Source organism: Poromitra crassiceps (assembly GCF_964638095.1).
Source record: "Poromitra crassiceps genome assembly, chromosome: 15".
NCBI classification, from domain to species: Eukaryota; Metazoa; Chordata; class Actinopteri; order Beryciformes; family Melamphaidae; genus Poromitra; species Poromitra crassiceps.
The window spans coordinates 15,391,737-15,411,234 of NC_139634.1; the positions used below are offsets into that span (position 1 = coordinate 15,391,737).

General features: G+C 41.1%; 1 protein-coding gene and 5 pseudogenes across 6 annotated transcripts in view; all 6 read right to left on the bottom strand.

Moving 5' to 3' along the window:
• Positions 1 to 19,498, bottom strand: part of LOC310790483 (protocadherin alpha-3-like) — a gene marked incomplete at its 5' end in the record, with an annotated part of 213,351 nt that overhangs the window by 155,334 nt on the left and 38,519 nt on the right. The gene's annotated exons all lie outside the window — the stretch shown is intronic.
• LOC310790775 (protocadherin beta-15 pseudogene) lies at positions 126 to 5,545 on the bottom strand (annotated as a pseudogene). The gene is made up of 2 exons: positions 3,188 to 5,545; positions 126 to 305 (listed from the first exon to the last, which is right to left on the bottom strand). The product of its transcript is annotated as a protocadherin beta-15 pseudogene (transcript).
• LOC310790486 (protocadherin alpha-7 pseudogene) lies at positions 6,663 to 9,035 on the bottom strand (annotated as a pseudogene). Its single transcript has one exon. The product of its transcript is annotated as a protocadherin alpha-7 pseudogene (transcript).
• LOC310790776 (protocadherin alpha-3 pseudogene) lies at positions 9,791 to 12,202 on the bottom strand (annotated as a pseudogene). The gene has a single exon. The product of its transcript is annotated as a protocadherin alpha-3 pseudogene (transcript).
• On the bottom strand, positions 13,464 to 15,857 carry LOC310790777 (protocadherin alpha-8 pseudogene; annotated as a pseudogene). The gene has a single exon. The product of its transcript is annotated as a protocadherin alpha-8 pseudogene (transcript).
• LOC310790778 (protocadherin alpha-3 pseudogene) lies at positions 16,798 to 19,107 on the bottom strand (annotated as a pseudogene). The gene has a single exon. The product of its transcript is annotated as a protocadherin alpha-3 pseudogene (transcript).

The window sequence follows — 19,498 nt, forward strand, 5'->3', positions numbered from 1 at the left end:
AGCCTTTAATTTCGGCTGAGGGGAATGTGCAAAAAAGATCAAAAGGATACTGACCCTGTGCCTTAGGCATACATTCCTACTTGTGCAGTGGAAAAGTCACAAAGCATCAACATAATAATGCACTTCTAATCAAAACATCTTACCTCTCCAGATGTCCGTCTCCTATCAGGTGCCACTAGAGTATTCCCATTGCTGCCCGGGACTATAGTAGAGCCTATACTCATTCTGGGTCCAACTAACATGTATCGTCTGTCTCCAGATCTGTACTGGATGCTGTGGCACAGTGTCCCGTCATAATTTGGGTCTTGTAAATACTTGGAAGAATAGTCTGTGGGTTTGGAGCACTGCATTACAATCAACACGATGATACTGATGAGAAAAAGCGCTGAAACTGAGCCCAAAGTTATCATCAGATAAAACGTCACATTATCCCCCTCCTCATCTTTTGCAGCACTTTTAACATCAGAAGCTGCAAAAGCCTCTTTGGGCTCCACTGCCTTGATAATCACAGTAGCTGTTGCTGAGAGTGAAACGTTCCCATTGTCTTTTACCAGTATGACCAGTTTATGCTCAGCCTCGTCTGTCTCTGTGAATGAGCGAAGTGTTCTTATCTGTCCTGTATAGCGGTCCAAAGCAAAGAGACTGTGGTCAGTCACTTCCTGCAGTGAAAATAATAACCAGCCGTTATATCCTATATCAGCGTCATAGGCTCTCACTTTAGTCACCAAATGTCCTGCGTTCACATTGCGGGGAATCTCTTCCACTCCTTCAGCAGAACCGTTAGTGCTGACTGGATACAAGATGACTGGAGCGTTGTCGTTCTGATCCAGAATGAACACGTTCACTGTGACGTTGCTGCTTAGTGATGGAGTTCCAGAGTCTGAAGCAACCACATGGAACTTGAATGTTTTTAAAGTTTCAAAGTCAAAGCTTTTTAGTGCAAAAATCTCTCCATTTTGAGTATTGATGTTAAGAAATGACGTTAGTTTATCTTCATATCTATCTCTAAAAATATGATATGAAATTAGAGCATTTTCATCTTCGTCACGATCAAAGGCTTTCACTGAGAATATAGAGTCTCCTGGGACGTTATTCTCATGAATGTAGAAGGTATATGGATTCAGTAAAAACTCTGGTCTGTTATCATTCACATCTGATACAACAATGCTTATTGTCTTTGCAGATGACAGAGATGGTTCACCTGCGTCTTTAGCAACTATTGTTACATCATAATGAGATTGTTGTTCTCGATCTAAAAGCAATTTGGTGACTAGAGAATACATGTTGTTTTGTAAAGATGGACTAAGTGTAAAAGGAACGTCTTGCTTAATAAAACACATAACTTTTCCGTTGAGACCAGAGTCTGAGTCTTTCACACTAATCAACGCCACTGTCGTCCCTGGTTTGGAATCTTCTGGGAGAGCACGAGAAAACGATGTCACCTCTATCTCGGGTGCATTGTCGTTTACATCAACGATATTAATAATAACGATTTTGTCTGTTGTCAGTGTAGCTGCACCCTTGTCGGATGCCTGGATGTCAATTTCATATTTGCCACTCTCTTCAAAATCTATGACTCCTGCCACAGTTATTTCTCCAGTCAATGTATTTAAATCAAAACGTGAACGTACCTTTACATCAACATCATTGCCTAATGAATATACAACTTCAGCATTTGAACCCTCGTCCAAATCGGTTGCATTTACTTGTATAACAGTTGTGCCAATAGCGGAATTTTCATTTAGTTGCACAGAGTAAGAATCCTTGGTGAACACTGGAGGGTTGTCATTGACATCGGAGACATCTACCGTTATTTTCATTTCACCAGACCTTGGAGGTTTACCTCCATCAATGGCTGTGAGTAATAACGTGTGGCTCCTCACAGATTCTCTATCAAGTGGCTTTTGGAGGATCAATATAGGAATTTTACGGTCCTCACCACGATCTTTCACCTCCAAACGAAAATGTTCATTATGACTCAACTTATACTGCTGAACAGATAGTAGGCCACTATCAGCGTCACGTGCAGCTTGTAACTGAAATCTTGCTCCTGCTAATGCAGATTCAAAAATCTCTAACATCTTTTCATTTTCGGGGAAGCTTGGAGAGTGGTCGTTTACATCCAAAATCTCCACTGCTACATAATGGACTTCCAGTGGGTTTTCTAACACTGTTTTTAAGTCGATCAAACAAACCTTGCTTCGGTCGCACAATTCCTCTCTGTCAATTTCCCGGTTCACATACAATATGCCATCGTCCTGATTAACACGGAATGGAGGCTCTGTGGAGCCATAGACAATGCGATATGCTCTATCTTTCAGTGTGGCCTTATCGAGACCTATATCCTTTGCGATGTTTCCAACATTAGTTCCTTCTTTCACTTCTTCCGAGATGGAATATCTGATCTGAGCTGAAACTCCACTCCAAAATGTAATCAAAGTCATCATGTAGACGGCCAACTGCCTCCGCTGTCTCCACGCCGGGCGTCCTCTTTGTTCCATGACGTATACAAAATAAGGGATCCACAGCTCTAAAAATGTATAACCACGCAAACTGTCATCGACGTTATCAAAATGTGCTCCATGGCTTCACCAACAGACCTTTATAGAAATCACACGGAGACTAGATTTTGTCACGCTGGTATCACGCACATTATTCTGCCCATGACAAAATAGACGAAAGGGATGGGTCTAATAGCCTACGTAAAAAAAAAAAAAAAAATCTGTAGAAGCATTATTTGCTATTACACTGACACCAAGGGAGCAAGAACAACATTACAGTTCTGTGGTTGAAATTGTGACAAATTGAATTTAAAAGAGGTTTGGCACACAAAATACACAAATTAGCTGTTATAATGTTGATGAAAAGCGACCCAGGTAATACTTTTCAAGCACTGGAAAAGCAATTGCTGCTTCCTCTTCACTTAGCAAATAATACTTGCCATTATCACCTGATATCTAAAAGGAAATCGTCGCGTTTTGCAAAAGGCGTTTAAGCAGGTTTGAGCACCATGGATAGCGACTCTTTTAACTACTGGTAGATGTAGGCCAATGCCTCAACCATCGAACATTGAAATAAAAATGTATTGTAACTTTTTTATGTTGGTAACTTGGGGTGGACACATGGACACACGGATATGTTGTGAAACTTAATTAATTCCAGCCAATACAATCAATGTTGTTCTTACCTCTCCAGATGCCCGTCTTCTGTCGGGGGCCACGAGAGTATTCCCATTGCTCCCTGGGACTATAGTAGAGCCTATACTCATTCTGGGTCCAACTAACATGTATCGTCTGTCTCCAGATCTGTACTGGATGCTGTGGCACAGTGTCCCGTCATAATTTGGGTCTTGTAAATACTTGGAGGAATAGTCTGTAGGTTTGGAGCACTGCATTACAATCAGCACGATGATGCTGATGAGAAAAAGTGTTGAAACTGAGCCCAAAGTTATCATCAGATAAAATGTCACATTATCCCCTTCTTCATCTGTTGCTGCACTTTTAACATCAGAAGCTGCAAAAGCTTCTTTGGGCTCCACAGCCTTGATAATCACAGTAGCTGTTGCTGAGAGTGAAACGTTCCCATTGTCTTTTACCAGTATGACCAGTTTATGTTCAGCCTCGTCTGTCTCTGTGAATGAGCGAAGTGTTCTTATCTGTCCTGTATAGCGGTCCAAAGCAAAGAGACTGTGGTCAGTCACTTCCTGCAGTGAAAATAATAGCCAGCCGTTATATCCTATATCAGCGTCATAGGCTCTCACTTTAGTCACCAAATGTCCTGCGTTCACATTGCGGGGAATCTCCTCCACACCTTCAGCAGAAGCGTTAGTGCTGACTGGATACAAGATGACTGGAGCGTTGTCGTTCTGATCCAGAATAAACACGTTCACTGTGACGTTGCTGCTTAGTGATGGAGTTCCAGAGTCTGAGGCAACAACGTGGAAGTGGAACTTTTTCAGTGTTTCAAAGTCAAAACTTTTAAGCGCCAAAATATCCCCGTTGTTAGAGTTCACATTCAGAAATGAAATCAGTCTGTTATGTTCACCTACATCTCTTAAAATGTGATATGAAATAAGAGCATTATCACCCTCATCACGATCAGAGGCTTTCACTGAAAATAATGAGGACCCTGGAGTGTTATTTTCAGTGACATAAAACGTATAGGGGCTCAGTGCAAACTCTGGTCTGTTGTCATTTACATCTGATACGACAACACGTACTGTCTTTTGAGATGACAACGATGGGTCACCTGTGTCTTTAGCAATTATTGTAAAATCATATTCAGAATCCTTTTCCCTGTCTAACTGCGACTTGGTGACCAAAGCGTACATGTTGTCTTGCAATGACGGAGATAAAGTAAAAGGAACGTCTTCTCTGATTATGCAAATTACTTTACCATTGATTCCAGAGTCAAAATCATTGACACTAATCAGGGCCACAGTAGTACCAATTCTTGAATCCTCTGGGATAGAGCTGGAAAATGAGGTCACTTCTATCTCTGGGGCATTATCATTAACATCAACTACAGTTATCATTACGCTTTTGTCAGCTGTTAAAGGAACGTGTCCCTTGTCAGATGCCTGTATATCAATTTCATAATTCTTGCTTTTCTCAAAATCTATCAGACCTGTTACTTTAATTTCTCCAGTAAATGGGTCCACGCTAAACAGATCCATTATTTTCAAATCAACTTCGTTACCAAATGAATACATTATTTCGCCGTTTGAACCCTGATCCAAGTCAGTTGCATTAACTTGAATCACTACCGTGCCAGAGGGAACATTTTCCCTCACTGTGACAGAATATAACTCTTTAGTGAACACAGGCGAATTGTCATTAACATCAAGAACATCCACAAGTATTTTTATAGAACCAGACTTCGCAGGTTTTCCTCCATCAATTGCTGTTAATAGAAGCCTATGATTTCCAGCAGTTTCTCGATCTAACTGCTTCTGCAAAACTAAAAACGGTACTTTAAGGTCCTCACCTCTATCCTTGACTTCTACTCTGAAATGTTCATTATTATGGCTGAGTTTATATTGCTGAATGGAGTTTTGGCCTCCGTCGGGATCACGCGCAGCTTGCAGCTGAAACCTCGCTCCTGGTAAGGCAGACTCAGAAATCTCAAGCCGTTTCTCTTTCTCTGCAAAGCTAGGAGAGTGGTCATTCACATCAAGTATTTCCACCGCCACATAGTGAATCTCCAGTGGGTTTTCTAACACGGTTTTGAGATTGATCAAACACGGACTGGTCCGTTCGCACACCTCCTCTCTGTCAATTTTTCTGTTCACGTACAAGATGCCATCACTTTGATTCACCTCGAAGAGGGCTTCCGCTGAGCCGGTTACAATGCGATATCCTCTATCTTTCAGCGTGGTCTTATCTAGTCCCAAATCCTTAGCTATATTCCCAACGACAGTCCCCTCTTTAACTTCTTCGGGTATCGAATACCTGATCTGTGCTGAAGTTCCGCTCAATAAAATATCCAATACAACCACGAAGACGAGCCACCACTCCCGCCATGTCTCACATGTTCTTTGTTCCATGACGTGAAGGTAATAAAGAATAGTCGGTCCACTAAATATGTCGTATTATGAAGGTGCTGTATGTGATGTTCCCGAACGTAATCCAAGTTATGCCTTCTGCAGATCTATTGATGGAAAAATCATGTAGATATTGGTCGCCAATCGTAAGCTCACAACTATGCCGTTCCATGAAAATCGCAGTCACTATTAAAGGATGGGCCAAAATAAAGCATGTGACGAAACGCTCTCGAGCCATTCATTTACAAACAAACTACACTGACACCATGCGTTCAAGTGGTATACACTGAGTTTTCTCTCAGTATGAAAAAAAAAACTTTCACCAAATCAAAGTTCGTCGTACAATCTAGAGGCAGTTATTGATTGGTAAGGATAATAAGAAGTCCCCGTGGTTTTTAAACGACGTGTTATAGCCTATAGCGCATAGCTTAAGATTCAGCACCATGGAGAGCAACACTGCAGAGTCAAATTTAATTTAAGAAAAAGCAATACAACTATCAGCATGCTACCCTGTCAATCAAGCAAGACAAACTGACGTGGAATATATCATTATAACGTTTGAAACCTTAATGGCTTGGAAAAATGTTTACCTTGCTGGAGAAAAATGCATATCTTGCCTGACGGAGAGGATAATTAAAAAAGTAATAGCCGATTTTGTCTTGAACTTGCACTGACAGCCAGGTTAATGTGAAGTAAGCCTTCACGTGTATTCTCCGAGTTCTTCCAATGAAATTGTACCATAATATGAGTCTACTCAAAAACGGTCTCCCCAAACAAATAGTTTTGCCAACAAGTCAGCTTGTAATGAAGACAGACACATTATGCAATTCTTCAATTGTCCAGATGCCCGTCTCCTGTCGATGAGTTGCCATTATACTGTTTTACATTTCAAAAGAAAGTTACGTTTTGAAAATTGCGTTTGATTCAGCAGGTTTCAGCACCACGGATAGCGCGTTTTGTTTCTGTTTTGTTTCTGTTTTGTTTTGTTTTGTTTTGTTTTGGTTTGGTTTGTTTGTTTGTTTGTTTGTTTGTTTGTTTGTTTGTTTTTTTGTTTTTTGGGGGGCGGGTAACTTGTGGCGTGGACACATTCTAAAACGGAAATACAGTCATAGAAGCAGTGTTATATTGTTCTTACCTCTCCAGATGTCCGTCTCCTGTCGGGAGCCACGAGAGTATTGCCATTGCTGCCCGGGACTATTGTAGAACCTATACTCATTCTGGGTCCAACTAACATGTACCGTCTGTCTCCAGATCTGTACTGGATGCTGTGGCACAGTGTCCCGTCATAATTTGGGTCTTGTAAATACTTGGAGGAATAGTCTGTGGGTTTGGAGCACTGCATTACAATCAGCACGATGATACTTATGAGAAAAAGCGCTGAAACTGACCCCAAAGTTATCATCAGATAGAAAGTCACATTATTATCCTCATAATCTGTTGCTGCGCTTTTAACATCAGAAGCAGCAAAAGCCTCTTTGGGCTCCACAGCCTTGATAATCACAGTAGCTGTTGCTGAGAGTGAAACGTTCCCATTGTCTTTTACCAGTATGACCAGTTTATGTTCAGCCTCGTCTGTCTCTGTGAATGAGCGAAGTGTTCTTATCTGTCCTGTATAGCGGTCCAAAGCAAAGAGACTGTGGTCAGTCACTTCCTGCAGTGAAAATAATAACCAGCCGTTATATCCTATATCAGCGTCATAGGCTCTCACTTTAGTCACCAAATGTCCTGCGTTCACATTGCGGGGAATCTCCTCCATACCTTCAGCAGAACCGTTAGTGCTGACTGGATACAAGATGACTGGAGCGTTGTCGTTCTGATCCAGAATGAACACGTTCACTGTGACGTTGCTGCTTAGTGATGGAGTTCCAGAGTCTGAGGCAACAACGTGGAACTGGAATCTTTTCAATGTTTCAAAGTCAAAGCTTTTTAGTGCCAATATCTCTCCATTTTGAGCGTTGATGTTAAGAAATGACGTCAGTTTATCTTCACTTCTATCTCTAAAAATGTTATATGAAATTAGAGCATTTTCATCTTCGTCATGATCAAAGGCTTTCACTGAGAATACAGAGTCTCCTGGGACGTTATTCTCATAAATGTAGAATGTATATGGATTCAGTAAAAACTCTGGTCTGTTATCATTCACATCTGATACAACAATGCTTATTGTCTTTTCGGATGACAGGGACGGTTCACCTGCGTCTTTAGCAACTATTGTTACATCATAATGAGATTGTTGTTCTCGATCTAAAAGCAATTTGGTGACTAGAGAATACATGTTGTTTTGTAAAGATGGACTAAGTGTAAAAGGAACATCTTGCTTAATAAAACACATAACTTTGCCGTTGAGACCAGCGTCTGAGTCTTTCACACTAATCAACGCCACTGTGGTTCCTGGTTTGGAATCTTCCGGGAGAGCACGAGAAAAAGATGTCACCTCGATCTGGGGTGCATTATCGTTTACATCAACGATATTAATAATAACGCTTTTGGCTGTTGTCAGTGTAGCTGCACCCTTGTCCGATGCCTGGATGTCAATTTCATATTTGCCACTTTCTTCAAAATCTATGACTCCTGCTACAGTTATTTCTCCCGTCAGTGGGTTTAAATCAAAACGTGCACGTACATTTGCATCCACATCATTGTCTAATGAATATACAACTTCCGCGTTTGAACCCTCATCCAAATCTGTAGCATTAACTTGTATAACAGTTGTGCCAACGGCAGAATTTTCATTTAGTTGCACAGAGTAAGAATCCTTTGTGAAAACTGGTGGGTTATCATTTACATCGGATACATCTATAATTATGCGCATGCTTCCAGACCTTGGAGGTTTACCTCCATCAACGGCAGTGAGAAGTAATATATGGGTCTTGACATATTCTCTATCAAGTGGCTTTTGTAGAATTAAACTAGGCGTTTTACGGTCCTCACCACGATCTTTCACTTCCAAACGAAAATGTTCATTATGACTCAATTTGTACAGCTGAACAGATAATTGGCCACTATCAGCGTCACGTGCAGTTGGCAACTGAAATCTTGCTCCTGGTAATGCAGATTCAGAAATCTCTAACATCTTTTCATTTTCGGGGAAGCTTGGAGAGTGGTCGTTTACATCCAAAATCTCCACTGCTACATAATGGACTTCCAGTGGGTTTTCTAACACTGTTTTTAAGTCGATCAAACAAACCTTGCTTCGGTCGCACAATTCCTCTCTGTCAATTTCCCGGTTCACATACAATATGCCATCGTCCTGATTAACACGGAATGGAGGCTCTGTGGAGCCATAGACAATGCGATATGCTCTATCTTTCAGTGTGGCCTTATCGAGACCTAGATCCTTTGCGATGTTTCCAACATTAGTTCCTTCTTTCACTTCTTCCGAGATGGAATATCTGATCTGAGCTGAAACTCCACTCCAAAATGTAATCAAAGTCATCATGTAGACGGCCAACTGCCTCCGCTGTCTCCACGCCGGGCGTCCTCTTTGTTCCATGACGTATACAAAATAAGGGATCCACAGCTCTAAAAATGTATAACCACGCAAACTGTCATCGACGTTATCAAAATGTGCTCCATGGCTTCAGCAACAGACCTTTAGAAATCACACGGAGGCTAGATTTTGTCACGCTGGTATCACGCACATTTCTGCCCATGACAAAATAGACGAAAGGGATGGGTCTAATAGCCTACGTAAAAAAAAAAAAAAAAAAATCTGTAGAAGCATTATTTGCTATTACACTGACACCAAGGGAGCAAGAACAAAATTACAGTACTGTGGTTGAAATTGTGACAAATTGAATTTAAAAGAGGTTTGGCACACAAAATACACAAATTAGCTGTTATAATGTTGATGAAAAGCGACACAGGTAATACTTTTCAAGCACTGGAAAAGCAATTGCTGCTTCCTCTTCACTTAGCAAATAATACTTGCCATTATCACCTGATATCTAAAAGGAAATCGTCGCGTTTTGCAAAAGGCGTTTAAGCAGGCTTCAGCACCATGGATAGCGACTCTTTTAACTACTGGTAGCACTGTTCCAGTGTTCTGCCATAACAGCGACTATAGCTCTGAAGTTGCATCATGATGGAGATTGATCAACCGGATCTGAAAATTGCTATGGAAGTCAAGATATACGATGTAGGCCAATGCCTCAACCATCGAACATTGAAATAAAAATGTATTGTAACTTTTGTATGTTGGTAACTTGGGGTGGACATGCACATGGACACACGGATATGTTGTGAAACTTAATTAATTCCAGCCAATACAATCAATGTTATACTGTGTTGTATTGTTCTTACCTCTCCAGATGTCCGTCTCCTATCAGGGGCCACTAGAGTATTCCCATTGCTGCCCGGGACTATAGTAGAGCCTATACTCATTCTTGGTCCGACTAACATGTACCGTCTGTCTCCAGATCTGTACTGGATGCTGTGGCACAGTGTCCCGTCATAATTTGGGTCTTGTAAATACTTGGAGGAATAGTCTGTGGGTTTCGAGCACTGCATTACAATCAACACGATGATACTGATGAGAAAAAGTGTTGAAACTGAGCCCAGAGTTATCATCAGATAGAAAGTCATATTATCCCCCTCCTCATCTGTTGCTGCACTTTTAACATCAGAAGCAGCAAAAGCCTCTTTGGGCTCCACAGCCTTGATAATCACAGTAGCTGTTGCTGAGAGTGAAACGTTCCCATTGTCTTTTACCAGTATGACCAGTTTATGCTCAGCCTCGTCTGTCTCTGTGAATGAGCGAAGTGTTCTTATCTGTCCTGTATAGCGGTCCAAAGCAAAGAGACTGTGATCAGTCACTTCCTGCAGTGAAAATAATAACCAGCCGTTATATCCTATATCAGCGTCATAGGCTCTCACTTTAGTCACCAAATGTCCTGCGTTCACATTGCGGGGAATCTCCTCCACACCTTCAGCAGAACCGTTAGTGCTGACTGGATACAAGATGACTGGAGCGTTGTCGTTCTGATCCAGAATGAACACGTTCACTGTGACGTTGCTGCTGAGTGATGGAGTCCCAGAGTCTGAGGCAACAACATGGAACTGGAATCTTTTCAATGTTTCAAAGTCAAAGCTTTTTAGTGCCAATATCTCTCCATTTTCAGCATTGATGTTAAGAAATGAAGTCAGTTTATTTGCACTTCTATCTCTGAAAATATGATATGAAATTAGAGCATTTTCATCTTCGTCACGATCAAAGGCTTTCACTGAGAATATAGAGTCTCCTGGGACGTTATTCTCATGAATGTAGAAGGTATATGGATTCAGTAAAAACTCTGGTCTGTTATCGTTCACATCTGATACAACAATGCTTATTGTCTTTGCAGATGACAGGGATGGTTCACCTGCGTCTTTAGCAACTATTCTTACATCATAATGAGATTGTTGTTCTCGATCAAAAAGCAATTTGGTGACTAGAGAATACATGTTATTCTGTAAAGATGGACTCAGCGTAAAAGGAACGTCTTGATTTATAAAACACATAACTTTGCCGTTGAGACCAGAGTCCGAGTCTTTCACACTAATCAACGCCACTGTGGTTCCTGGTTTGGAATCTTCCGGGAGAGCACGAGAAAAAGATGTCACCTCTATCTCGGGTGCATTGTCGTTTACATCAACGATATTAATAATAACGATTTTGTCTGTTGTGAATGGAACCGCACCCTTATCGGATGCCTGAATATCAATTACATATTTGCGACTCTCTTCATAATCTATGACTCCTGCCACAGTTATTTCCCCAGTCAGTGGGTTCAAATCAAAAGGTGCACGTACCTTTGCATTCACGTCATTGTGTAATGAATATACAACTTCGGCATTTGAACCATCATCTGAATCTGTTGCATTAACTTGTATAACAGTTGTGCCAATAGCGGAATTTTCATTTAATTGCACAGAGTAAGAATCCTTGGTGAACACTGGGGCGTTATCATTGACATCAGAGACATCTACACTTATTTTCATTTCACCAGACCTTGGAGGCTTACCTCCATCAAGGGCTGTGAGTAATAACGTGTGGCTCTTGACAGATTCTCTGTCAAGTGGCTTTTGAAGGATCAACATTGGAATTTTACGGTCATCACCACGATCTTTCACCTCCAAACGAAAATGTTCATTCTGGCTCAATCTATATTGCTGAACAGAGAACGGACCACCATCTGCATCACGAGCAGCTTGAAGCTGAAATCTTGTTCCTGGTAATGCAGATTCAAAAATCTCTAATCGTTTCTCTTTCTCAGCAAAGCTGGGCGAATGGTCGTTTATATCCAACACCTCCACTGATACATAATGTATCTCCAGCGGATTCTCTAGCATGGTTTTCAAGTCGATCAAGCACATGCTGCTGCGTTCACAGTCCTCCTCTCTGTCTATTTTCTTGTTCACATACAATATGCCATCATCCTGGTTTACTGTGAAGAAAGGCTCAGTAGATCCGTCCACAATACGATATCCTCTTTCTCTCAATGTGCTCTTGTCCAGTCCTAAATCCTTGGCTATATTGCCAACAACTGTTCCTGCTTTCACTTCTTCAGAAATGGAATATCGTATTTGCGCCGTAGCCACGCGCCATAACAGAACCATAGCAATCGCAACGGCAATCCTCCCAGGTCGTTTCACCCATGTCCCCAGCTCTCTTTGTTCCATGATGATATGCCGATGAGATTATCCAAAGCAAGCTGATAGAGACAGAGATGTTTTGCCTAATGAAAAATAAAGACCATTTTCCAAGATGAATGTATTTTCCTCTCTATGCGACTGCTATATCATTCCACACGTTAACCATGCTCTTTCATGCCGAATTCTGAAGGGGTGGACTGTCATGAATGACACCGCCAGTGACGAACAAATTTTACTATTGTAGGGTTTATACTGACACCATGAGTCCGTTCAAGGAAATAATGTTAGGCTATCAAGACAACTTAAAAAAATAATAATAATAACATTATTTATTATTATTATTATTCATATTAAAATTAATAGTATTATTATTTATTATTATTATTAGTAGTAGTAGTAGTAGTAGTAGTAGTAGTAGTAGGCTAGTATAGTATATTTGAAATGTAGTTTTTTACACACCCAGTTGTAGACTGACTGAGATGGGCAACTCTGTTCATTACAGTGTGACAGTGGCCAGTGGCCTCAAAGTATGACAAAGTAAGCTATTTATGTGAGCCCTATAGTCACCCTAGAGAGCTTCAAAACTAGCGTTCGAATTTCTTAATAATCTTCACAGGATGAACGCCAAGCCGTTATCAAAATCTGATGAAACCCCCCCAAACAGCAAAAAGCAATATGCTCTCACCTCTACACAAATATGCCAGCGCAACTTCAGGGTTCATTTTGATGGAACGCATCACTGGCAATAAACAGTAGGCATAATGAAGAAGAAGCAATTGAGTCTTGCTACCAAACGTTTTGATTATATGATTCCTATATTAGGCTACACAATGGTCAAGCACAAATACAATGCATTGCATTGTTATTAAAATTGTTTAAATCATGCCGAAATCATAACTGACCTGAAGGGTGGACCCACATCTCAGACAAAATAATACACTAAAACACTTTTGTGCTTAACACAGTGATGCTTTTTTCCGTCTACAATACTGCCTGTCTCAATCAGAAAGTGTAAGGAAACCTAATTAAAAATAACAGTTTTATTGAAAATGAAAAGGCTACACTTAAAGAGAGTGGTCTATTTTTCAAGTTTTTACTTGCCTTGATTAATCTTTGCCAAAACCACATGCCAACAGTAGAAATGCACGTTTCAGCACCATGGACAGCAAACACACTTTTTTATGACTAGTCCCGTAGAATGACGCTCTAAAAGACATCCTTCCAACACTACATGACACACTGCTCTTTCCTACATGAAAGGTAGCATATTTTCAAAAGATACACCAAATCAAAAAGTGACAATTAATGCAACACCAAAGTATCTTACCTCTCCAGATGCCCGTCTCCTGTCGGGAGCCACGAGAGTATTCCCATTGCTGCCCGGCACTATAGTAGAGCCTATACTCATTCTGGGTCCAACTAACATGTATCGTCTGTCTCCAGATCTGTACTGGATGCTGTGGCACAGTGTCCCGTCATAATTTGGGTCTTGTAAATACTTAGAGGAATAGTCTGTGGGTTTGGAGCACTGCATTACAATCAACACGATGATACTAATGAGAAAAAGTGCTGAAACTGACCCCAAAGTTATCATCAGATACAATGTCACATTATCTCCCTCGTCATCTGTTGCTGCACTTTTAACATCAGAAGCTGCAAAAGCCTCTTTGGGCTCCACAGCCTTGATAATCACAGTAGCTGTTGCTGAGAGTGAAACGTTCCCATTGTCTTTTACCAGTATGACCAGTTTATGCTCAGCCTCGTCTGTCTCTGTGAATGAGCGAAGTGTTCTTATCTGTCCTGTATAGCGGTCCAAAGCAAAGAGACTGTGGTCAGTCACTTCCTGCAGTGAAAATAATAACCAGCCGTTATATCCTATATCAGCGTCATAGGCTCTCACTTTAGTCACCAAATGTCCTGCGTTCACATTGCGGGGAATCTCCTCCACACCTTCAGCAGAACCGTTAGTGCTGACCGGATACAAGATGACTGGAGCGTTGTCGTTCTGATCCAGAATGAACACGTTCACTGTGACGTTGCTGCTTAGTGATGGAGTCCCAGAGTCTGAAGCAACAACGTGGAAGTGGAACTTTTTCAGTATTTCAAAGTCAAAACTTTTTAGCGCCAAAATATCCCCGTTGTTAGAGTTGACGTTCAGAAATGAAATCAGTCTGTTATCTTCACCTACGTCTCTTAAAATGTGATATGAAATAAGAGCATTATCACCCTCATCACGATCAGAGGCTTTCACAGAAAATAATGAGGACCCTGGAGTGTTATTTTCAGTGACATAAAGCGTATAGGGCCTCAGTGCAAACACTGGACTGTTGTCATTTACATCTGATACGACAACACGTACTGTCTTTTGAGATGACAACGATGGGTCACCTGTGTCTTTAGCAAGTATTGTAACATCATATTCAGAATCCTGTTCCCTGTCTAACTGCGACTTGGTGACCAAAGCGTACATGTTGTCTTGCAATGACGGGGATAAGGTAAAAGGAACGTTTTCTTTGATTATGCAAATTACTTTACCATTGATTCCAGAGTCAAAATCATTGACGCTAATCAGGGCCACAGTAGTTCCAATCCTTGAATCCTCGGGAATAGAGCTGGAAAATGATGTCACTTCTATCTCTGGAGCATTATCATTAACATCAACTACAGTTATCATGACACTTTTGTCAGCTGTTAAAGGAACTGGGCCCTTGTCAGATGCCTGTATATCAATTTCGTAACTCTTACTTTCCTCGAAATCTATCAGACCTGTTACTTTAATTTCACCAGTAAATGAGTCCACACTAAAGAGATCAATTATTTTCAAATCAACTTCGTTACCAAATGAATACATAATTTCGCCGTTTGCACCCTGATCCAAGTCAGTTGCATTTACCTGAATGACCATTGTGCCGGCGGGGACATTTTCCCTCAGTGTGGCAGAAAAAAGCTCTTTAGTGAACACAGGCGAGTTGTCATTAACATCAAGAACGTCAACAATTATTTCTATAGTGCCAGATTTAGCTGGTTTTCCTCCATCAGTGGCCGTTAGAAGAAAGCTGTGTTTTCCAGCAGTTTCTCGGTCTAACTGCTTCTGCAGGACTAAAAATAGTATTTTACGGTCTTCACCTCTATCCTTGACTTCTACTCTGAAATGTTCATTATGACTGAGTTTATATTGCTGAATGGAGTATTGGCCTCCGTCGGGGTCGCGCGCAGCTTGCAGCTGAAACCTCGCTCCTGGTAAGGCAGACTCAGAAATCTCAAGCCGTTTCTCTTTCTCTGCAAAGCTAGGAGAGTGGTCATTCACATCAAGTATTTCCACCGCCACATAGTGAATCTCCAGTGGGTTTTCTAACACGGTTTTGAGATTGATCAAACACGGACTGGTCCGTTCGCACACCTCCTCTCTGTCAATTTTTCTGTTCACGTACAAGATGCCATCATTTTGATTCACCTCGAAGAGGGCTTCCGCTGAGCCGGTTACAATGCGATATCCTCTATCTTTCAGCGTGCTCTTATCTAGTCCCAAATCCTTAGCTATATTCCCAACGACAGTCCCCTCTTTAACTTCTTCAGGTATCGAATACCTGATCTGTGCTGAAGTTCCGCTCAATAAAATATCCAATACAACCACGAAGACGAGCCACCACTCCCGCCATGTCTCACATGTTCTTTGTTCCATGACGTGAAGGTAATAAAGAATAGTCGGTCCACTAAATATGTCGTATTATGAAGGTGCTGTATGTGATGTTCCCGAACGTAATCCAAGTTATGCCTTCTGCAGATCGATTGATGGAAAAATCATGTAGATATTGCTCACCAATCGTAAGCTCACAACTATGCCGTTCCAGAAAAATCGCAGTCACTATTAAAGGATGGGCCAAAATAAAGCATGTGACGAAACGCTCTCGAGCCATACATTTACAAACAACCTACACTGACACCATGCGTTCAAGTGGTATACACTGATTTTTCTCTCAGTATGAAAAAAAACTTTTCACCAAATTAAAGTTCATCATACAATCTAGAGACAGTTATTGATTGGTAAGGATGACAAGAAGTCCCTGTGGTTTTTAAACGACGTGTTATAGCCTATAGCGCATAGCTTAAGATTCAGCACCATGGAGAGCAACACTGCAGAGTCCAATTTAATTTAAGAAAAAGCAATACAACTATCAACCTGCTACCCTGTCAATCAAGCAAGACAAACTGCCGTGGAATATATCATTATAACGTTTGAAACCTTAATGGCTTGGAAACATGTTTACCTTGCTGGAGAAAAATGCATATCTTACCTGACGGAGAGTATAATTAAAAGAGTAATAGCCTTGCACTGACAGCCAGGTTAATGAAGACACATTATGCAATTCTTCAATTGTTCAGATGCCCGTCTCCTGTCGATGAGTTGCCATTATACTGTTTTACCTCATATCTCAAAAGAAAGTTACGTTTTGAAAACTGCGTTTGATTCAGCAGGTTTCAGCACCACGGATAGCGCGTTTTGTTTCTTTTTTGTTTTGTTTTGTTTGTTTGTTTGTTTGTTTGTTTTTTTGGGTGCGGGGGGGGGTAACTTGTGGCGTGGACACAGATTCTAAAACGGAAATACAGTCATAGAAGCAGTGTTATATTGTTCTTACCTCTCCAGATGTCCGTCTCCTATCAGGTGCCACGAGAGTATTGCCATTGCTGCCCGGGACTATTGTAGAACCTATACTCATTCTGGGTCCAACTAACATGTACCGTCTGTCTCCAGATCTGTACTGGATGCTGTGGCACAGCGTCCCGTCATAATTTGGGTCTTGTAAATACTTGGAGGAATAGTCTGTGGGTTTGGAGCACTGCATTACAATCAACACGATGATACTGATGAGAAAAAGTGCTGAAACTGACCCCAAAGTTATCATCAGATAAAATGTCACATTATTCTCCTCATCATTGGTTGTTGCACTTTTAACATCAGAAGCTGCAAAAGCCTCTTTGGGCTCCACAGCCTTGATAATCACAGTAGCTGTTGCTGAGAGTGAAACGTTCCCATTGTCTTTTACCAGTATGACCAGTTTATGCTCACCCTCGTCTGTCTCTGTGAATGAGCGAAGTGTTCTTATCTGTCCTGTATAGCGGTCCAAAGCAAAGAGACTGTGGTCAGTCACTTCCTGCAGTGAAAATAATAACCAGCCGTTATATCCTATATCAGCGTCATAGGCTCTCACTTTAGTCACCAAATGTCCTGCGTTCACATTGCGGGGAATCTCCTCCACACCTTCAGCAGAACCGTTAGTGCTGACTGGATACAAGATGACTGGAGCATTGTCGTTCTGATCCAGAATGAACACGTGCACTGTGACGTTGCTGCTTAGTGATGGAGTTCCAGAGTCTGAAGCAACAACGTGGAACTGGAATCTTTTCAATGTTTCAAAATCAAAGCTTTTTAGTGCCAATATCTCTCCATTTTCAGCATTGATGTTAAGAAATGACGTCAGTTTATCTTCATTTCTATCTCTGAAAATATGATATGAAATTAGAGCATTTTCATCTTCGTCACGATCAAAGGCTTTCACTGAGAATATAGAGTCTCCGGGAGCGTTATTCTCATGAATATAGAAGGTATATGGATTCAGTAAAAACTCTGGTCTGTTATCATTCACATCTGATACAACAATGCTTATTGTCTTTTCAGATGACAGGGATGGTTCACCCGCGTCTTTTGCAACTATTGTTACATCATAATGAGATTGTTGTTCTCGATCTAAAAGCAATTTGGTGACTAGAGAATACATGTTGTTTTGTAAAGATGGACTAAGTGTAAAAGGAACGTCTTGCTTAATAAAACACATAACTTTTCCGTTGATACCAGCGTCTGAGTCTTTCACACTAATCAACGCCACTGTGGTTCCTGGTTTGGAATCTTCCCGGAGAGCACGAGAAAAAGATGTCACCTCGATCTCGGGTGCATTGTCGTTTACATCAACGATATTAATAATAACGCTTTTGTCTGTTGTGAATGGAACCGCACCCTTATCGGATGCCTGGATATCAATTTCATATCTGCGATTCTCTTCATAATCTATGACTCCTGCCACAGTTATTTCTCCAGTCAGTGGGTTTAAATCAAAACGTGCACGTACCTTTGCATCCACGTCATTGTCTAATGAATATACAACTTCAGCATTTGAACCCTCATCCAAATCTGTTGCATTAACTTGTATAATGGTTGTGCCAATAGCTGAATTCTCATTTAGTTGCACAGAGTAAGAATCCTTGGTGAACACTGGAGGGTTATCATTTACATCGGATACATCTATAATTATTTTCATTTCACCAGACCTTGGAGGTTTACCTCCATCAAGTGCTGTGAGTAATAACGTGTGGCTCCTTACAGATTCTCTATCAAGTGGCTTTTGGAGGATCAGTATAGGAGTTTTACGGTCTTCACCACGATCTTTCACCTCTAAACGAAAATGGTCATTATGACTCAACTTATACTGCTGAACAGATAACGGGCCACTATCAGCATCACGAGCAGCTTGCAGTTGAAATCTTGTTCCTGCTAATGTAGATTCAAAAATCTCTAATCGTTTCTCTTTCTCGGGAAAGCTGGGAGAATGGTCGTTTACATCCAACACCTCCACTGATACATAATGTATCTCCAGCGGATTCTCTAGCACGGTTTTCAAGTCAATCAAGCACACGCTGCTGCGTTCACAGTCCTCCTCTCTGTCTATTTTTTTGTTCACATACAATATACCATCATCCTGATTTACTGTGAAGAAAGGCTCAGTAGATCCGTCCACAATACGATATCCTCTTTCTCTCAATGTGCCCTTGTCCAGTCCTAAATCCTTGGCTATATTGCCAACAACTGTTCCTTCTTTCACTTCTTCAGAAATGGAATATCGTATTTGCGCAGTAGCCACGCGCCATAACAGAACCATAGCAATCGCAACGGCAATCCTCCCAGGTCGTTTCACCCATGTCCCGAGCTGTCTTTGTTCCATGATGATTATGCCGATGAGATTATCCAAAGCAAGCTGAGAGACAGAAATGTGTTTCCTATAATCCTAATGAAAAATAAAGACCCTTTTACAAGACGAATGTATTTTCCTCTCTATCCGAGTGCTATATATCACCTCACACATTAACCATGGTCTTCTTTCATGCCGAATTCTGAAGTGGTGGACTGTCATGAATGACACGGTTCACGGCCAGTGACGTGAACATTCACTATTGTAGGGTTTATACTGACACCATGAGACCGTTCAACGAAATTATGTTTGGCTATCCAGACAACTTAAACATAGTAAAAAAATGAAATTATTATTATTA